This window comes from Myotis daubentonii, chromosome 9 (genome assembly GCF_963259705.1).
Source record: "Myotis daubentonii chromosome 9, mMyoDau2.1, whole genome shotgun sequence".
Taxonomy (NCBI): Eukaryota; Metazoa; Chordata; class Mammalia; order Chiroptera; family Vespertilionidae; genus Myotis; species Myotis daubentonii.
The window spans coordinates 83,787,710-83,807,834 of record NC_081848.1 but is presented as its reverse complement, the minus strand read 5'-3'; the positions used below and the strand labels follow the sequence as shown (position 1 = coordinate 83,807,834).

General features: G+C 67.7%; 1 protein-coding gene across 2 annotated transcripts in view; it reads left to right on the top strand.

The window, feature by feature from the left end:
- Window positions 1–20,125, top strand: part of DAGLA (diacylglycerol lipase alpha) — a 59,042-nt gene that overhangs the window by 15,155 nt on the left and 23,762 nt on the right. The window contains exon 2 of one of the 2 annotated variants that reach the window (XM_059710465.1): window positions 16,000–16,121. The exons of the other annotated variant lie outside the window; for it this stretch is intronic. The gene's annotated coding sequence lies outside the window, so the exon portion shown is untranslated. The remainder of the gene's footprint in view (window positions 1–15,999; window positions 16,122–20,125) is intronic. 2 annotated transcript variants of the gene reach the window in all.

Below are 20,125 nucleotides of genomic sequence, written 5' to 3'. Positions count from 1 at the left end.
CCCACCTCCCCCACTGACAGGGGTCAGGCCCAGAGGCCCAAAGCGGCCACAGAAGCAGGCGCAGGCCCTGCCGCAGCCTCTCTTCGGGCTCCTCCCACTCCCACTGCCAGGCCCCCTCGCAGGGAGCAGGAAATGGGGTGGGGGGGGCGGGTGTTCCTCTCACCCTCTGCTGGGAGGGCCCGGTGCCCCACTCCGTAGGTGTCAGCGGAACTGTCACCCAGCAGCGGTGCCGGGATTCCCCGCTGACTCACCGGCCTGGCTGCTTAGCGAGGCAGGGGTGGCTGTGAAGGTGTCTGGGTGGCGACAGGGCTCCCAGGGAGGGAGGCCCAGAGGCTGGGAGGGGGCTGGGGGGGCCAGGCTGGCTGGGCCCACAGAGCTTTTAGCCTCCCGACCCCTGCTGCCTCCCTCGCCCCCCCCCCCCCCCCCGCCAGACCTTCACTCGCCATCCAGCACAGCAACCGCTTCTCAACACGGGGCCTGAGCACCAAGGGCTGCTCCCTGTCCCCCCCCCCACAACCCCCGGGTGAAGTGCTTTCCCTCCAGAGAACAGAGAAGCCATTGATCCCCGGGTCCACAGACAGGGCCACGCTGTGGGGGGCCGCGAGCAGGAAGTGGGGCCCAGGACCCTGGGGAAAGGGGCAACTGTGGGCTCTGCCCTGGAGGATTCACACCCGCCTGTGCAGTTTGGGCGCCGGAGCCGGCAGCAGGGCGGAGGTGTGCATGCGGAGGGGGGCTGGGGGCGGACGGGCAGGCAGCAGGGTGGATGCAGCTGCAGGCAGGCCTGCGGAGGCGGAGCAGAGCTGTGTGGGCGCCCTGAGTTGGGGAGCGGTGGGGTGTACGGTTCTGGGTGGTCGCCCGAGCCCCTGCTTTCCTGTTGCCAGTGGGAGGGAGAGTCACCCTGACCCCTCCAGGCGGGAATAGCCAGGGCCGCAGCCCCCCGGGTGACACCGGGCCCTGGCATGGCTAGGTCTCTGCAGGCTGACGTCTCGGCCCCTCCCCACCCTCCTGGCCTGGCGAGACGCAGCGGTTTCTGGTGGCAGGGGCCCCGGGACAGCTCCTGGGTCTCTGATGAGGAGGCTGCCTGGCCCCCTGCAAGCATGTCGGCCCCACTGGCCACACTGGTCCCTCCAGGAGCAGGCGCAGGGCAGGGCAGCGCAGCTGGGGCAGGAATGCGGCCCGGGGCCCCGCCTCTGAGTGACGGCACTGGGGGCCCAGCCGAGAGGGCAGGCCCTCGCCCTCCGGCTCTCAGCGGGCCCACTGCAGCCGTCAGGACCGCTGAGGCTGACCGCTGGTCCTGAGTGGCAGCTCGAACAGGCGGCATGGGGGCGGGAGTCGCCCTCCTGGCAGGGCCCCCACGCCGCAGTCCTCCAGGCAGGACTGTCCCTAAGGGACAGAGGACAGCCCCGCGGGAGCTGCTGCGGCTGGGCCAGGTGTCTGCATCCTTGGCTTTCGCCTTCCGTCCTAAAGTGAGCGTGTGTGACTCCGTGGCCAGAAGGTCCCTTCCCACCCGGCCGTTCTCCTGGGGTTTACGAACCCCCCGGCTCTAGAGGACGGGGCGCGGAGGGGTGGGGCAGGCGGGGCAGCACCTTCTCCTGATGGGCCCCGGTGGCCAGCGCCTGTGCAGGGAGGGGCAGGGCCGCGTTCCCCCCTGCAGCCTGCTTCCTCCCCCCTCCTCCCTGGGCGATGAGGGGGCGGCCATGGCTGGAGTTCCTGGTACAGGGCCTCTGGCAGGTGGCGGGTGACCTTTATCATCCTTATGTGTCATCGTCATCATTGTGGAGTCGGCTCCTCAGAGCCTGTGGGGGGCCTCCTGGAAGAGGCGATGAGGCTCCTGGCCTAGGCTGGCATCCTGGCCCCAGGTCTGCTTGGGAAGCGGGGCACAGGGGTCTGGGTGGGCAGGAGGGCCCCGCCCCCCCCCCCCCGCCCCGCCCGGCTTGGCTGAGCCGCTGGCTCCCATCTGCAGAGGGGCGGCCCGCCCTCCGCGCGTTGGCTGGGAGACCTCAGAGCTGAGGAGCGCGTGTTCTGCAAACATCTTGTTCGCGCGACGCCCTTTCTCCCCGCAGTTCCGGTGGCACTTCCCTGTGCCCGCCCTCCTGTTCACTGTGGATCTGCCTTTGGAGATGGGGAGGCCGTGGGCCAGCCCCGGCGCCGCCTGGGCCTGGTGAGGCTGGGTGCTCAGGCCGTGGGCAGCGTGCAAAGGAGAGAAGACCTCAGCCCCACCTGCCTCGCCAGGGCAGCTCCGTCCTGCCCGGCTCCCACGCGCGTCTCTGTGGCCGGACGGGCCAGCCTCATGATCTCAGAAGAACAAGGGAGCCGGTCCCAGGGCCTGGGTGACATTTCTTGAGCAGCTGCGAGGCACCGGGCACTGTGCAGGCTTCCAACGACACGGGCAGGGGTGCCGCCCTGCCCTCGGGGGGCTCCCAGGCTAGCGGGGAGCCAGGGCTCCTGGGGCAGGAACGGAGGGTTGGCAGCTTTTGGAGGCTGAGGGGTTCCCCGGAGGGCAAGCGTTCGAAAGATTTTCTGTGCAGAGACCGCCCATGCAAAGGCACTGAGGCATGAAGAGCACTGGCCCTGCAGAGCACTCGACTGTGGCGTGAGGGGGAGCAGCTAGAGGCCACGCTGCCTCATCAGCTGGTCCCACCCCAGGGTGGGGTCTTCGAGGAAGAGACACCGCTCCGCTGGCTGCATGAGGGGCGAGGTCAGCCTGAAGCAGAAGCCCTGTATGGGGCCCATGGGGCGCAGGCCTTGCTCAGCTGGAGGGAATTCTAGGACTGGCTCCTGGCTGCCTTGGGTTTGGGGGCAGCTGGAGTAGCTCTTGCTGGTGGAGCAGCCTCTGCTGGTGCAGCTGCAGCTACAGCTCAGAAGTCTCCCCTGGGGGCCGGGGCCAGGGGAGCACAGAGCGGCTGAGTGAGCAGGCCCCGGCAGGGTGTGGTGCCGACTTCCACAGGGCTGCCCTGTGCTGTGGCCTGCCCCGGCGCCACCCCACATCTGTGTGACACTGGACAGAGCACCCATGTATGGAGACCGTCATCAGTGCCCAGCTCTGCGCCGTGTTCCCACACGGGCCTGTCCCACTTAACCTCTGCCAGGGCCGTCCGCGTGGGCATCCCTGGCACCAGGGTCCCTAGACTTGTTCAGAGTCGCCAGCCAGGATGTGGCCAAGCAGAGGCGCCGGGCCCAGGTTGGCCTGACCCTCCCAGCAGCCTCCGGCAGGGGCACATACCCTGTCCCCAGAGAAGCTCAGTGCAGGGGTGGGGGCGGCCCCCAAGCCTGGAAGCCTGGCGCCCTGAGGACTTAGGCCCCGCCTGTTCCCCCATGGCTGCCCCCCCTCCGCTCACTCTCAGGCTCCTCCCCGAGGGAGGAGGGAGTGGGGAAGGCCAAGTCATCCCCCCTGCCCCCGGGGGGGCCGTGACAGCTGCCGGAAAGGCCACCCAGCACCGAGTGCTGTCCTGCAGGGCAGCGGCCCAGCAGAGCGAGGCCCGTGTTTGCTTTTCTCAGCTCTGCGTTTGCTCTGCCGCCCGCCCGCCCGAGCCTGGCTCCTTGTTTGCTCAGGGACTTGCCCTCCAGGGAGATGGGTGGGGCTGGGCCAGGGTGGCAGGCAGGTGGTCCCCTGCTTTGGGGCTTCCAGCTTGTACGAAGGAGGGCCGGGCTGCCCGTAAGTGCCACGCCCCGTGGTCCCCCGAGCTGCCCCAGCAGTGCCGGGCTTCGCCCACGCAGGCCGTGTGACTGCAGCGCCGGGCCCGGCGTGCCTGGCATGCCAGAGCGGCAGTGGCAGCGGCAGCTGGATGGCCGGCAGGAGCCTGGAGTCCCCAGAGCCTGTGTTGAGCCCCGGCCCCGGGGCGTGGGGTGAGGGGCGGCATCAATGGGACGTTTGTGTGCAGGGGCAAGGCGCACATGGCCCCAGCCCCGGCTCCTCTGCTGCTTTCCTTCCTGGATCCGTCCGTGGCCCGCCCCTCCCAGCCAGGAGGGCTTGCCTGTCCAGCAGTCCTGCCTGCCCCTCCCGCCACCCCCTTTCAGATGAATCAGCCCCGGGCACTTGACCGTTTCTTCTCCGGCCCCTGGCCGCTCGGCCTGCCCTCCTGGGAGTGGCCTCCAGCATCCTCTCCCAGGTCCACGGAGCTCCCCGCTGCGGGGCCAGGCGCTAGCCAGGGAAGTGCTGCCAGCTCCCGGAGGACCAGGGCCTGGCCCTCAGGGCGGATGGGAGCTGATTAGGTGAACAGAGGCGGGCGGGGGGGGGGGGGGCCTGGTGTCCAGGGGAGAGGGAACCCGTGCCCCCCCACAGCTGGACGGGACGCTCAGGAAGAGGCCTGCGTTGGCTGGGCAGGGACCACAGCCCCCCTGCAGCGCCCCCCTGTGGTCAGTTAGCATCTCTGTGTGGCTCTGGGCTGGGAGGGCGAGGAGCCACAGCATTGCCGCCGTGTCCACCCTGATCTGCACCCTGGTCTTCAGCAAGCTCACTGCGCTGGCGTGGTCTCTCCTCCACTTGGTGGTTGTCAGACAAGCTGCGGGGACAAGCGGGCTGTCGCCAAGAGGCGGTGCCGTGCCCTCCAGGGGCACAGAGCTCTGTAAACAGAGGGCAGCCTGGAGCCTGTCATCGCTCAGGCCTGGGGCCGCTGCAGGAGCCTGCCTGGTCAGTCCCATGCTGGCCCTCGGGAGCCGGGAGCCGGCGGGGGCTGGCGAGGCAGCCTCTGGCTCCAGGTGGGGCCCAGGGCCCGCCACCACCTCCGGGGGAGCAGGACGGAGACGGAAGGAGGGAGAGCTGGTCTCCTGAGGACGGTCTCTGGTTCGAGCCCCTGTGGCCGCCGGGCCCCGGAGCCTCGGTCCTGCCGCCGGTCAGGGGTGGATGCGGAGCCGGGGCGGACCCGCGCCTGCAGGCCTGGGCAGCAGGGAGCCAGCCCGTGCTCGGCCTCCGGTCCCCGGCAGCGAGGGCACCCAGCGGTCACTCCGCACAGGGACGCCGTGGGGCCGGTGGCCTCAGCGTCCCCCTTTGCGGGGACGACGCTCCTGTTCGTGCCGCGCTTTAACCAGCGTCTCTGAGGTGTTACTAAACCCTTCACGGGAATGGGGCCCCGAGAGGCCGTGTCCCGTCCACACCTAGGAGTGGCCACGCCCGGTACAGACCTGGGTTCCCCGACACCGAGCCCCCCGCGCGCCCCGTCTGCCCCGCAGTAAACCGAGGCGCTGATGGATGAGCACGTTGATTCATCATCGTCGCCCGCGGCTCCCTCCCCTGTGCTCTCCGAGGAGCTCTGGTCCTTCCCAGACGTGATCTCATGTGTCCTCCGGCCCTGAGAGGAGGCCTGTGCCGAGGGCGATGGGAGGGCTGCCAGGGAGCGGGCCGTGGTCGAGAGCCCAGCCCCTCGCTGGCCAGCCCTTCCCAGCCCCCGGCCCCTGGTAGGAAGATGCTGGGGGTGGCAGGCCTCTGGGTGCCACCTGCTCCTGGCCCCTGGTTGTGCAGGTGGGAGCGGGAGGAGGAGGGAAGCTGGCGGATCTGGGCGAGGCCCCGGGGGCAGGAGGGTGGAAGCCCAGGCTCCCTCCTCAAGGGAAGTGATCTCACTGCTGAGGCTTTATCTCGTGCTTTCCTCCTGAGGAGCCTCCCGCACGTCTTGTTTGTTCTCCCCGCGTGCCTAGGAAGTTGGCAGAGAGCACATCAGGGTCATGGGAGGAAGGACCTGGGAGACAGGCCCTGACCAAGTAAGTGCCCCGCCCAGCAGCCCAGGAGGCAGCCGCTGGGCCCGTCTCCATCGTCCGGAGAGGAGCTGAGGCGCAGAGACTCCCACGGTCGTGGGCACGTCCGTGACGGGTTGGGTTTTGAACGTGGTTCAAGTCGGTGCCCTTAAGACACCGGCCATTTCCTGCCCGTCGCCTCCCGGGCGGCCGCGCGGTGTCGTCCGTGTCTCTGGGCCTCCGTGGGATGGTGACCCGAGGCAGAGGCTGGGGACCTCGCACGCTGGGCGTCCAGGGGGATAGAGAGTGAACCCCAGGGGACTGGACACCACTGGCCACACCCGTATCTTAGAGTGAAGACACTGAGGCTCTGATGGGAAGTCGCTTCCCCAGGCCCCTTCTTTTCTTCTTACTGACAGCCTGGCTGAACCTCGCTGAGGCCCCCTCAGGGCCCGGGCTGTGGGCTGTGGGCCCCACAGGGTGTCCTGGCACAGGGAGAGGCTGGAGGCTCCACAGGGCGCCCTGGTGCAGGGAGAGGCTGGAGGCCAGGCTGTGGGCCCCACAGGGCATCCTGGCACAGGGAGAGGCTGTGGGCCCCACAGGGCGCCCTGGTGCAGGGAGAGGCTGGAGGCCGGGCTGTGGGCCCCACGGGGTGCCCTGGCACAGGGAGAGGCTGTGGGCCCCACGGGGCGCCCTGGCGCAGGGAGAGGCTGGAGGCCGGGCTGTGGGCCCCACGGGGTGCCCTGGTGCAGGGAGAGGCTGTGGGCCCCACGGGGCGCCCTGGCGCAGGGAGAGGCTGGAGGCCGGGCTGTGGGCCCCACAGGGTGCCCTGGTGCAGGGAGAGGCTGGAGGCCCCACGGGGCGCCCTGGCGCAGGGAGAGGCTGGAGGCCGGGCTGTGGGCCCCACAGGGTGCCCTGGTGCAGGGAGAGGCTGGAGGCCCCACGGGGCGCCCTGGCGCAGGGAGAGGCTGGAGGCCGGGCTGTGGGCCCCACAGGGCGCCCTGGCGCAGGGAGAGGCTGGAGGCCGGGCTATACCTGGGAGCAGGGTCCCCTGTGCTCTCCCGGGGAGGGGCTCCCTCCCTGCAGCAGCGCACTTTCAGGAGGTGGACACAGGTTACCCTCCTACCGATGCGGGGAAGCCAGGGTGCGGGCCGGGGGGCGGGGGGGGGGGGAAGCTGTGGGTGAAACGGAGCCCCTCAGGCAGCAGGACCTCCCGGATAACTGGTCAGGGTCCGGGCTCCGTGGCTCACTGTCACCCCAGGCAAAGCACCCCACACCCCCTCCTGCCGCACTTTCCCCTCAGTGAGGTGGAGACACCCTCCTTCTCCCTGCCTCACCCACAGCATGGGTGGCAGTGCTGCAAGAGAGCAGTGCAGATGGGCACGAATGGGGCGTGGATGGGGCCCGGATGGGGCGTGGATAGGGTGTGGATGGGGTGTGGATGGGGCCCAGATGGGGTGTGGATGGGGCCCAGATGGGGTGTGGATGGGGCCCAGATGGGGTGTGGATGGGGCCCAGATGGGGTGTGGATGGGGCGTGGGTGGGGCGTGGATAGGGTGTGGATGAGGCCCAGATGGGGTGTGGATAGGGTGTGGATGGGGCCCAGATGGGGTGTGGATAGGGTGTGGGTGGGGTGTGGGTGGCGCGTGGATGGGGTGTGGGTGGGGCACAGATGGGGTGTGGATGGGGCGTGGGTGGGGCATGGATAGGGTGTGGATGGGGCGTGGGTGGGGTGTGGGTGGGGCGTGGGTGGGGTGTGGGTGGGGCGTGGATGGGGTGTGGATGGGGCCCGGATGGGGTGTGGGTGGGGCCCGGATGGGGTGTGGGTGGGGCGCGGGTGGGGAAAGGGCCCAGGACAGGAGTCAGGACGCCGGCGCCCAGGCTGTGCTCAGACATGGCTCCCCCTCAGACAGCAGGGACCCCGTGGGCACCTGACCTTCTGCTGGTCCTGAGACACAGCAGGGAAGAAGGCAGGTGGTGCGCGGGCAGCGTTGGCGAGGAGGCGGCTGGCCGCAGGGGTGATGTCAGTGCAGAGCACTCGGTGGCATGACCGGAAACGGGGAGGAGCTCCCCTCGGTCCCAGCTCCATCCCCTCCCGCGTGGGTTGCGTCGGCTCCGCGATCGCGGGGCTCGGGCCCCTGGGTGTGTTCAAGTTCGCAGTCAGAGCGGAGGAGTTCAGTGTTCAGGGGACTGCCTCCACCCCAAGCCCATTAGGGGGACCCCTCGGCTGTGGGAGCAGAGCCCAAGGGCCACCCCTGAACGGCGGCTGCCGGACGGACACCTGAGGGCAGGACTGGGCTGAACTGGAACTCGGGGAGCACGTTCTCACGGCGCCCCCCCCCCCCCGCCCCAGGATGGGGTGAGCCAGGGCCTGTCCCTTCTGCCCCGCCTGCAGGGGGCGCTCCAGGAGCCTGGGGGCACCAGGGCAGATGCCAGCGCGGCCCCTCGGCCTGTCCAGCCGCAGGGCCCTGGGTGCGGCGTCCTTGCCAGCGCCCTCTCCCTTGCTGCCTGCCCACCTGTCACCATCGCCTGCCGGCCTCCGTCTGGGCCCCCACTTCTCTCCTCCCTGGTGCCCGCCTTGGCCCGCGGTTTCCAGTTGTCCTCAGGGCGAAGCTCAGGCCCCGGACGCTCAGGCCCCACCAGCCTGTCCGCCTCGGCCCCTCTCTGCCCGCCGGCGGGTCTGCTCCTCGCTCCGTCCTCCGTCCTCCGTCCTCCGGGGCCTCCCCCGCCCTCCCGCTGAGGTGGCTCTTTACTCGCTTACCCTTCAGGTCTCAGCGCCTGCTCCCCTCCCCGCCCCACTCAGGCTCTGATGGGCCCCCCTGCCGAGCACACATCACAGAATTGTTCATTGTTGTCTGTGAAGATGAGCCCGAAGCCTCCATTCTCGGCCTCTGGGCTCCGTGAGGGCTGCCTCGTCTCTGTCCTTTATTGCCGAGACCCCGGTGCGCAGCGGGCGCTGTGCTTCTGTGTTGATGGCTGGAGAGCGGCTGCGGGCGCCAACGATGGTTAACTAGACCTCACCTGTGCTCACACCACCGGGTGCCCCCCCCTCATGTCCCCCCCCCCCCCCGCAGCTGTGTCCAGCGTTTCTCCTCTCAGACCCTGGCCCTGCCCTAAGTCAGAAGCCTGCACCCCAGCCTTGGCCGCAGGTGAGGGCTGGCGTCGCCACCCTGCAGGGCCAGGGTCACCTCCCAGGCCAGCCCAGCCCGAGCCGGGGGGCCTGGGGGCCTGGGCCTGTCCGGGTCCCCGGAGGAGGGGGCTCACTCGGCAGCCCGCACCCTGGCCGGCCCCTGTCTAAGTAGGGTATGTCCCAGGGAGGCTGTCGGTGATGGCGCGTTTGGAAACCAGGTCGCCTCTGGCGGGGACCATGGGCCTGAGAAGGCGGGAGGGAGGGAGGAGGAGCAGTGGCTTGGAGCTTCCCCTCCCTGGGGTAGAGCTGCAGGAGCTGGAGGAGGCAGCCCTGGGCCAAGGGTCCTCTGCAGGCGCCCGGCTGTGGCTGCCAGGGGCCCTGCGTCCCAGCACGTGCCCGCGCTGGTGGACGTGCCCGCGAGGAGATTCGGGGTCGGACCCACGTCTGCCTCGGTGCTGGGCCTCCCTGGCCAAGGCCGCGCGGCGTGTGTGTGTGTGTGTGTGTGTGTGTGTGTGTGTGTGTGTGTCGGGGGGGGGGGGGGTCTGGCAGGCGCGGGGGTGCTCGGTCAGGCAGGCTTGGTCTGACACCGGCAGGGAGGGGCACCCAGGGGGCCCCAGAGCCCACAATTCTAGGTCACCTCCTGCAGCTTCCAGACGCAGGCGTGGTATTTATAGCAGCCAGCGGCCAGCGAGGGGGGAGCAGCCAGCAGGAGCCGCGGCGTAGGCAGCCCCTCACCCCCCCCCCACTCTCCCGGCGCCCTCACCCCACTCCTGCGGAGACGGCAGGTGCCGTCACGCGGCCTCGCCAGGCCCCGGAGGAGACCAGGTGCCACCTTCTGCCTGGCAGGCGCCTCTGCCTTCGCCAGTCTGGCCAGGACCTTGTCTGTCTCCTCAGCCCCTGTGGGCATCCCATTAGCACTCGGCGCCCGGGCTGTGCCCTCTCTCGCGGCGCTGTCTGCTCTTGCTGAGAGGTTCATGCCCTGGAGCCGCAGGGGTGAGTGCAAGGCCTGCAGGCGCTTAATGGGGCCGCGGGGCACACTTAATGGGGCCGCGGGCACCTGCCCCAGGCTGGCTGGGAGGAGGTCCTGCCAAGAACCTGTTACCTCCCTGGAGTGCCACTCGGGCTGGAGGGCAGCGTCCCAGCCCGTGGTCCCCGGGACCGTGCGGGGCCTGTGGCCTCGGCTCCACCTTCTCCCACTCCCGGGAGCAGGCCGGGAAGCAGTGGCGGCATGACAGAGCCGGGCCCGAGCCCTGGGGGCGACCTCTGGGAAGGAAGGTGACGTCAGGCAAACGCGAGTCCAAGGTCGGCCTTTACCGACCAGACGCCGAGTGGGCCGAGGCATGAACAGGCAGAGGACGGCGTTCGCCAGGGGCCTGGTGGGCTTCCCCCATCGCGGAGGCCTGGGCCCCCCTCCTGGGCGCCCCGTTTTCAAGCCTCTGTTCCCAGGTCCTCCAGGCCCCCCCTCCCCCTTCTGAGCGGGAAGGAAGCAGGAGAGGCCAAGGCTTTCTCTGTGGGAGCCTCCATGCAGCAGAGCGTCTGAGGCAGGTGCACAGGAGGGCGCCCCGGAGTGGGCTGGAGGCTGAGGCCGTGCGGGAGGGGCCCCAGGTTCCCGGGGGGAGGGGCCCCTGAAGTGGGCGGGGCCCCTGGACGCGGGAGAGCTGCTGGGTGCCTGGCTGGTGAGCAGGCAGGAGGCCAGAGTGGGCTCGCCTGCTGCAGGGACCAGAGGGCAGGGGCGAGTGGAGCGCTTTGTCGCTAACGGTCAGAGCTTCCAACCTTATTTAAGGAGCATTTAGGAGCCATAACGAGCTCTCGAGGAGGGGGTTTATTCCATGACAAATGGAAAGCGTGTGTCCGCGTAACCGGCGCTACCAGCCCCCTCCGCGCGGGCACTTTGCAACTCGGAGCTCAGCGTCCTCAGGGCGGCCCCGCCGGGGGCGCCGTCCTCACATCCCGCTCAGAGACGGGGACGCGGTGGCCGGTCCGGCCTCGGAAGTGGCCTCTCCGCTGTCCTGTGACGGTCGCGTCCCGTCTGCCGAACAGGCACAGGCCTCTGAGCCCGCCTCCTCGGAGCCTGTGGTCGCTTGGCCCAGCTGGTCCTGTTCAGGGGCGGGAGGCACGGGGCGGTCCGAGGGACAGAGGCAGCCGCTGGCCGCCCGTCCCCCAGCTCCTGACTCTGTTCCCGTGACCCCTTTGCCTTGTGACTCGGGCCCGGAGACACCCTGAGCTAAAGCAGCAGGTGCAGCTCTCAGCGCCGGGCCAGAACGGACCTGGGAGGCCAGCCTGCCCAGCGCCTCTCAAACACGGTGACGTATGGAGACTGTGTAGTTAAACGCGATGTCACAGGGACCGCCAGTGAGCGCCACAGGTGACAGCGGCTCTGACCGACACCTGCCCGCCTCAGCTATGGCCGTCACCCCTCCCCTGGGGGGCCCCAGGGTTCCCAGGAACCCGCTTTGAGAAGCACAGCGAGGATGGCCACCAAGGGCGGGGCCGGGCCCGCACGCCCACCTCCACCCATGTCCGTGGGGACAGAGGATGATGGCCCTTCCCGTCACATACGGAACGGCAGACCTCCTCCCCGGGGAAGGAGCTCGTGTTACCAAGTCACTCGATCCCTCCCGGCTTCTGCGACGCCCAGGGGATGGTCAGGGTGAAACCCAATCGCCGGGGTGGCGGGCCTGTGCCCTAGATGGCCGTGCTGCCCGGCCAGGCGGCCCTCCGTGGAGCCGCGGCACATGCAGCCGGACCCCGAGGCCCAGCCAGCATCCCGGGAGGCGCAACAGGACAGGACCCTGATGGCACAGGGTACGCTGGGCGTGGGGGCGGGGCTTCCCCGAGGGGAGGCGCCAGGCCAGCTGTGCCCACGTAGCATCCTCATTAACGGCCTCGTTAGGGGCCCTAATGAAGTGGAAGGTGCCAGTTCCTCCAGGAGGTGTTGCCAGCACCGGACAGGGAGTCTCCTCTGGGGAAGCTGCGGGAACTGCAGGTGCACTGCCTGCTGGCGGGGGGGGTGGAAGGGGGGGCGTAGGAGGGGGGAGGGTGAGGCCTCTGCCCCTCGGAGCATGCAGCGGTTGGGCCGGGAAGGGGCCCGCATGGACACCCTGAAACTCAGAGACGCAGACAGATGCGGGGGGTGCTGGCAGGCGCACCGGCGTGGCCTCGGGCCCGAGCTCCGCGGTCTGGGCTGACCTGTGGCGGGTGATTCCCGTCTCACTGGTCGAGTGGTTTAAAGACGCAGGCAGGGCGGGCTCAGCCGGCCAGGGGGGCTCCTAGGAGATGACGCCATCCCTGCCCGAGAAGGTAGGTCAGGGCGTTGTGCAGGTCGGCCAGGGTGAGGGCAGGGTGAGGGCAGGCGTGGGTCAGCCTGGTCACTAGAGACAGACAGCGGGGCCTTTCTGTCGGGGAGCGCTGACCAGATCACAGAGGTCAGTGCCGCTGCCACACCTCTGGGCAGGGGCTCGGTGCGACGAGGAAAGGGCCTGCGCCCCCTCACCCAGGAGAGACGGTTAGTCAATAACAGTGATGCCGCTAATACTCTTCTAGGAGCTGAGTGTTCGCTGCGCATTGTTTCGTTTACTTCTCATGACCCCCTATGAAGTGGGTGCCGTCATTATCCCATTTTGCAGATGAGGAAACTGAGGCTCCGCGAAGGGAAGGTCACAGGCAACTAGAAGTCAGGGACCAAGGCGCGAACCCAGGGCCGCCCCACTCCAGGGCCGAGGAAAGGCAGCAGTGAGTGCCTTGGGCGGGCACCGCTTCCAGGCCTGAGAATGCAAGAGAGGAAGGGTTCCCGGGGAGATGGGGGTCGGCGTGTCAGGGCACGAGGGGGGGCAGGAGAGGACCACGGGCGGCACAGGGAGGACTCAGTCCGAAGAGACGCAAACGCGGGATGGGTGCCTGCCTGCGCCTGCCCATGCCAGGCAGGACGGAATGGTCCGGGGCTTGAGATTCAGGCGGCCGGGCATGCCCTCTGCGCTGCGCCAGGCACCTCTGCCCTCCAAAAACAGCGTGAGTGTGGGACAAGGCCCCTTCCTAGTTCAGGAAAATAGCCTCCAAGGGGAATTCAGAAACCAAGCCCGGCCTGGCGGGACCAGGGAACCCTTTCTGCTATCGGAAACGGGTCCATGCCAGCCCCACTGAGCGAGCCCGGCAGAACCCCCTGGACCAGGGGTGGGCAAACTTTTTGACTCGAGGGCCACAATGGGTTCTTAAACTGGACCGGAGGGCTGGAACAAAAGCATGGATGGAGTGTGTGTGTGAACCAATATAAATTCAAAGTAAACATCATTACATAAAAAGGTATGGTCTTTTTTTTTCAATAGTTTTATTCATTTCAAACGGGCCGTAGTTTGCCCACGGCTGCCCTGGACGGAGGCTCTGGGGCACGGGAGGGCCCAGCCTGGCTGCCAGGGCAGGTCCTGCCGCCCGCCCTCGGCCCTTCCTCCTCATTCCCGGCAGCCAGCCGCCCTCCTGGAACAAGCGGCAGGAAACAAAAGGCCCCGATTGATTCCTGGGGAGTTGGCCGGTGGCAGTGGCAGGGCCAGTGGCAGGTGGCGGGTTCTCCTCGTGGACGAGTGGAAAATACTTCGCGTGAGACTCGAAGCTGGAGCCTCTGAGAAGTGGTCGGTGGATGAGGGGCACAGGGGTCCCGCGGCCTGGCTCTGCTGCTCACTGGCTGAGTGCCCTTGGGCGGGTCACGTCGCTTCTCTGGGCCTTGGTTTTCCCATCAGTAAAAAGAATAGCACTTACCACGCAGGGTTGTTAGACTAAAGAAGGTGATATTCATGAGCTGCTTGCTACAGTGCCTGGTATGTAGTGACGCTATATAGGAATTAAAAAAAAAAAAAATAAGCAGGTGACAGATTAATTGCTGGAGCTGTTTCTGTGCTTCGCCCAGGGTGGCCGCAGGCATGGCCCCATGAGTTGGGGCTGCTCCCTTTCGTCCTCTCCTCGGGACTTGGTGCCCGGCCCCCGGCTTGCTCTTTTGTGGAGAGACCTGGCTTCGGAGCCTGACTTGGCCCTCACTCACTCGGTTATCTGACCTCTTGGAGCCTCAGTCTTCCCATCTGTGATATGGGCACAGCCACACCCCCGACAGGGTTGTCGTGAGGGACGCAGGAGGGGCCTCCCCGGGCTTCCAGGCCATCCTGGTGGGGGTTGTGGGGAAGCTGCTTGTGAATCCCAGACCCTGGGGGCAGCGGGGAGCGCATGGCAGTGGCGTCCCCTCCTGCCCGGGCCACACCAGGCCCACTGCTGCAGTCCCCGGCCAGGGTACGTGAGGACCCATCTGTAGCTGAAATCCGGCCCCGGCCGCGGGCAGGCTCGGCTCTGCCTTCTGCTGCGGCACAGCTGATGCGAGAAAAGCGACAGCTTTCGGCCCCTAACTTGGGCTGCACCCACCCGGGCACAGGCTGGTGGCACATGTGGCCCCGGCCCACGCCCGCTCTCTCTCTGCCGCCTCCCTCGCAGCCCTCTCCCTTCCTGTGACTTTTCGAGCCCAGCCTCTGAGTGGGGTGCGGGCCCGAGAGGGGAAGGGCGATCGGGGAGGAGGGACGGGTGGGCCTGGTCCGCACGTGTGGGCATGCAGCCGGCCTCACGGCAGAGTCTTTTCAAGTGAAGTCCCGGCTCTGCCTCGCCTTGGCCACGGGATCTCTGGGCAAACGTTGTGCCCGTCTGAGCCTCAGTTCCTTCCTCTGTGACGCCGGCGTAATAGCCCTCGGAGGGTTTCACTCCGTGCTCTCTCCCGGCTCCACGGCCCGTCACCCTGAGACACACCGTGGAAGTGCCCTGGGCTCAGTTCCCTCGGTGGCAGAATGGCACGACACCCACACTCGCCCTGAGGCCCTGCCTCCTCACCCCACGGGGCATGCTTGCAGCCGGGGCCAGGGCTCAGAGGCCGCATGCAGTGGCTAAGACACAGGCTCCGTCCGGCCAGGCTGTGTGACCGGGGCGGCCCCTGCACCCCGTCTGTGAAATAGGGTGCGAGCAGTGCCACCCACGAGTGGTTACAGGGACGGCGTGAGTTATGTCTGGGAAGGACTTAGCCACGGCCCAGGGCATGGTGGGTAACTGACCAATGCACGCATAGGTGGCACAAGGACAGGGTCCCCAACTTACAGGTGAGCTGAGCTGCCCCCACCCCCGTCACCCGGGGACCCCCGGCGTGAGATCCCCTTCCTCGGAGAGAGGTCACCAGCCCTGCGGCTAAGAAACGGAAGACAGGGGTCCGCCCCCAGCGAGACCGGCGCCCGGGACGCTGCTGAAGAGAGAGGAGCCATCTGCCCACCGTGGGGGCAAGCGGGCCGCCACTTGCCCAGCAAGCTGCCCGGGGCCCAGCTCACTGCGGTCAATCCCCCCTCCGTCAGATGCCCCCCCAGACTAGATGTGCTCCAGCACCCGGCACAGAAACACTCGGAATGAGACAGGCCGAGGGGGCGCGGCAGGCAGCAGGGCCTGCCCCTGTCACCGTTTGGGGAGCACCTTCGGCTTTCAAAGCACTTTCCGTGGAATCACATTCATCCCGGGGGTGGAGTCCTGGGCCCTCCCCTCAGGGCAGCAAGGCTCAGAACCCCCCCTACCCCCGCCCCTCCGCCTGTCCCAAGCTGAAAGAGCCCTGCAGACCCCCCAGTTTCCCTTTTCCCTTTGGCTGCCAGGAAGCCCGGAGTCTGATGAGAGTTTTAGGTGCGGTTATGGGGCCTTTCTGTCCGGCCCATCTGTAATGGGTTATAGTGGATCTCCCCAATCTTCTACCTTAATTGCTTAGTTTCTGTCCTGAGATGTATTGAATTTTAGATTTACACTCTGCCTTCTCATGGTTTGAGGTCTCACAAGGCGCACACAGCGTTTGCTGTGGACACAAACACTAACATTTGTTAACTGACGGTAGGACAAGCCTCCCGTCAGTCCCAGCGCCTCCTCCCTCAGAAGAGGAAACTGAGGCCAGGACAGGCGGCAACTCTCTGGCCTGGGGAGGCTGCTCTTGGTCAGGGACGGGCAGATCTAGGGCGTGGCTAGAGCCGGCTGGGTCACCGGCCTCAGCGGGCAGGGGCTGGGCAGGGGCTGGGCCCCCCACCCCCCGAAGGTGGACTGGGGCCTGCAGGCTGGGCCGCAGAGCAGTGGGGGGGGGGGGGGATGGGGGCGGCCTGCCTGGAGCGGGAGCCGCGCAGGTGGCTGAGACCGCCCAACGCGCTGCCTTCTTGCAGATTGATCGCCAGCCAGCGAGGGAGCGCGTGGATGCTGCCGGCCCGGCCCCGAGAGCCATGCGTCTTCGAGAGCGTGAGAGAGCGGATCCCAGCGCAGGCTCCCTGGGGTGACCCTGTTCATGGTGTGTCTCTCGGGAGTGGAGTGGGTGTGCGGGGGAGGAAGGCGGGGCCGGCGCGGGGCCTCGGGGACTCTCAGCAGGGAGAGCCGGGCCGCTGGGCCTCTCTGGCCTCGGTTTCCTCACATTCGAGGGGGTGGCTGGCGTTCCTGCGTTCGGGGTGGCATCCCGGTGCCGCCTGCTCAGCCCCCTGCTCCTCGGGAGCCTCTGGGCCTGGGTCCCCGCGCCCTCCAATAGCAGCCACATGACGAGCCGGCGTTGCTGAGCGCTGCCCGCGTGGCAGGTGCCGCCTGACGTGTGTGAGGCGTTGAACCCTCACGCCCCTGAGGCAGAGGCTGTCTTGGCCCCGTTTGGTAACAAGGCCCGAGGCACGGAGGCTACGGAATGTGTCGGCGGTCACGCGGCCGGTGCGTGGAGGGCCCGGACTCAGACGCGGTCTGTGTTTATGTCTTTATTTATTTACTAGAGGCCCAACGCACGCAGCCCTGGCTTCGTCCAGAAGGTCGTCTGGAAGGTCGTGTGGCTGTCCAGTCTAATTAGCATATTATGCTTTTATTATGATAGATTATTTTAATATATTTTTATTGATTTCAGAGAGGAGGGGGATGGGAGGGAAGGATAGAAACATCAATGATAAGAGAGAATCATTGATCAGCTGCCTCCTGCACGCCTCCTATTGGGGATGGAGCCCACAACCCGGGCACGTGCCCCGACCGGGAATCGAACCAGGACCCTTCCGTCCACAGGCCAACGCCCTATCGACGGAGCCACACGGGCGAGGGCCACAGTCTGTGTTTAGAGCGTGTGGTGTGAGAGTGACGCTGGCACCGCGTCGCTGCTGGGAGGATGGGAGGGCCCAGACCGGGAGGCTGGCGGCTGGTGTCAGACATCCCTGTGGCCTGCACCTGGCGGTCATCCCTTCAGACTCCACCTCCCGCCCCGCCCCGGGCCCAGGTGCGAAATGTCCTGGGCTGGCCTGGGAGCTGGAGAGGGCTCTGTTGGGGTCTCTCGCAGCACATCAGCCTGTCCCTGTGGGCACCAGGGACTGCGGGTGAGCCAGGGGACCTGCCATCTCCCCCGTCCCAGAACCTTGCACGGGGCCCCCTGGAGGGAGGACACAGCCATGTCCTCCGCCCTCCCCGGGACCCTCGGTTCCTGGGAACCGTTGCCAAGGGGCTTTTCTCCCTGAAACCTGTTCCCCGGGCCAAGCCCAAGGGGCCCCTGGGATGAGGGGACGAGGCCCAGTGTGGGGTGCTTGAGCCAGCAGCCCCCAAGTCCCTGGTGAGGGGTGTTACCCAGGCAGGACTTACATCTGCTCAGCCCAGGCCTCCCTCAGACAGAGCCAGTCACGGGCAGGGCAGCATCCGGTCACCGGTCGCCCTGCCAGGAAGTCTCGGGGTTCTGTTAAGTGACGTCACCACAAATAGAGGCTTGGGGTCTGCCAGGGCCAGTGCAAGCCCTCCAGGGGCGTCACTGCAGCCAGTTCTCCCTACAGCCTTCTGAGGGGGGGGGTCGCTCCACTCTGCAGAGGAAGACCGAAGCCCTCGGGGGGCTAGGGCAGCCAGAGGCGGCAGTGGTCCCCCTGAGCAGGCTGGGGAGGCATTGAGTGGCGTGTTTCCCAAGAGCCAAGGGTGTGAGCTAAAGGGGACCCTTATGCCAGGAAGGGAGTGCCTCAGGGTGTGTCAGGGCGAGGAGGGGGTGCGGGGCAGTGGAGGGAAGCGGTGCTGGCTGGGAGGGTGGATGTGTTCACACTCCAGGGGCCCGAGAGCAGGTGTGAGGATGAAGGACGTGCAAGGCCCTGGCCCCAGGGACTCCCGGCCGAGCTGGGCCAGGGATGGGCAGCAGGAATGGGCGAGTTTCCTGTAAGACAGTGAGTCCAGGGCTGCACTGGAGTGAGGGGCCCTGGGACCCCCTAGCGGGCATCCTGTTCAGCCGGGGGCTGTCAGGGAGGGTTTCAAAGTGGAGCTGACCCTTGGCGCGTCGCGTTGGGTTTTCCCTGGCAGGGGAACTGGGGTCAACAAAGCACAGAGCCCTCCAAAGAGGTGAGTGTAGGGAGCAGCAAGCTGGGGGGCAGCCGGAAAGGGGGGGGCGGCCGTGTGAGAGGGGCTGGAGCACCGCCCCAGCCAGGAACCCACTGGCCGAGGGCAGGACCTGTGCTGGGGTCTGTCCTACTGGTTGAGGGGTATTTTCCAGCCCCAGGACTCAGAGACGACAAGGCACCTGCCCGGCGTAGCACAGCCTGCCAGCGGGTGACGGGGCCCTTAGCCAGTGCCTGGGGCTTGCACTCGCCCCTGCAGGCCACGGGGCGGGCGGTTTGTAAAGTAGGGGGAGCTCATGTGCATTTTAAGAAGACTGCATTTGCAGGAAAAGGAACTCCCAGAGTGGCTCACACTTAACCCCGGGGCCTGAGTCCCCATCAGAGATTGGCCTTTGCGGATGGGGCCACTCCAGGCCTCGCACTCATACTTGCCTGGGCTGGGGGCTCAGCCAGGGGCACGGAGCGGGCGCCATGCCTGCCCTGGCAGTGCCACTGGCCTGGGGCTAGGAGAGGGAGGCTGAGTGCCTGCCGCCCATGGAGGTTGTTGGAGGGCAGCGACCCTGTGCCCCGGGCGGGCGAGGAGAGCCAGATGATGCAAGGCGGCCCCAGACCAGGAAGCGGCCTCTGTCCCCCCCTCCCCCCCCCCAGACATTTCCTCCAGATGAAATCACATCCCCATGGGGAACAGACCCGCATTGTGAAGCACAGGGGTATCCAGAGAAAGGACGCCTTTCAGGGCCTTAAAAATAGCAGCCCCGAGACGCACGGATCTGCAGGGGCTGGCCTCGTCCCCGCCTCCCCCGGCAGCGGCACAGGCCGGCACCCGCACCCAGACCACGGCCTGTGGGTGACCAGCTGGAGAGCCGCTGGCCCGGGCAGGGGAGGGGCAGCTGCCCAGCAGGGTTTCGCGCTCTCTCTCCCTCGGCCTCCCTCTCCCCTCCCCCTCCCCTGCCGAGACCCTGGGGCCTGCGCGGCATTTGCCAGCTTGGCCAGGGCCTCGGTGGACCGGCTCCCGTGTGGTCCTCACCAGAGCTTTTAGCAGGTGGCATAGCGACAGCTGAGGAAGCTGAGTCACAACTAGTAAGTGACACACGAGTGGGCGGTGGAGCCTGGGTTCAAGGCCCGGAGGCCTGTGCACGGGATTCTGCAGGCGTGGCCGTGCCCAGGTGCGGGCCAGAGGGGCCGGGCGTGGCCCCGGGTCTGTCACGGGGCACCCACGGGGCCCACGTGGTTCGGTGGGCCCTTCACAGACCTTCGGCCACCTGTGCAGGGCCAGGAGCCAGGCCGGCTCTGCTTCTCCCACCTGAGCCAGGGAGGCCGTGGCCGTGTGCACGCGTGGGGCTGCGTGTGAGTTCCAGGGGGATGCGAGGATGGCACGTGTGAGTTGAAGGAGTGTTCGTGGAGGGAGGGGGGCAGGCCATTGGGAAGGGTCCCCGGGGCACACCCGGGACAGGAAGTCTGGGCTGCTAGCAGGGGCCAGCCTCACCTTCAGCTGCTGGTGCTGCCGGGGCGGGGGCGGGGAGGGGTCCTCCCTCCACCCGAGGGCTGGTGCTCCCCTCCCTCCACCAGGGCCCTCCTGATGAGAGCAGGGGGCGGAGCTACAGCGCCTGCTGGGAGGCACCGGCTCAGCTCCCGGCTCCCGCTGGCCCCAGCCCTCCCAGTCATTCCTTTGGAGTGAGGGGGGCCCTGAGCCCCACCCCACACCCCCCCCGGAAACCAGGAGGGGCAGTGGAGAACTGGTGGCAGGACCCCAGCTGTGGGCAGCTGTGTCCGGCCCTGGCCTTGCTGCCACCCCCGGTCCCCTCCTTTCTAACCAAAGCCGGTGCTGCCGGCCACGTGTCACAGACACACCACCGGAGCCCTAGTCCCCGGCCCCCCCAGCCCCCCCACCTCGTGGCTCTGTGCTCCCCATCCTTCTCCCTGCTTCCCAGAATCCGTGCTCCGGCTCCTCCTTGTGAGAGTGGGATGATGT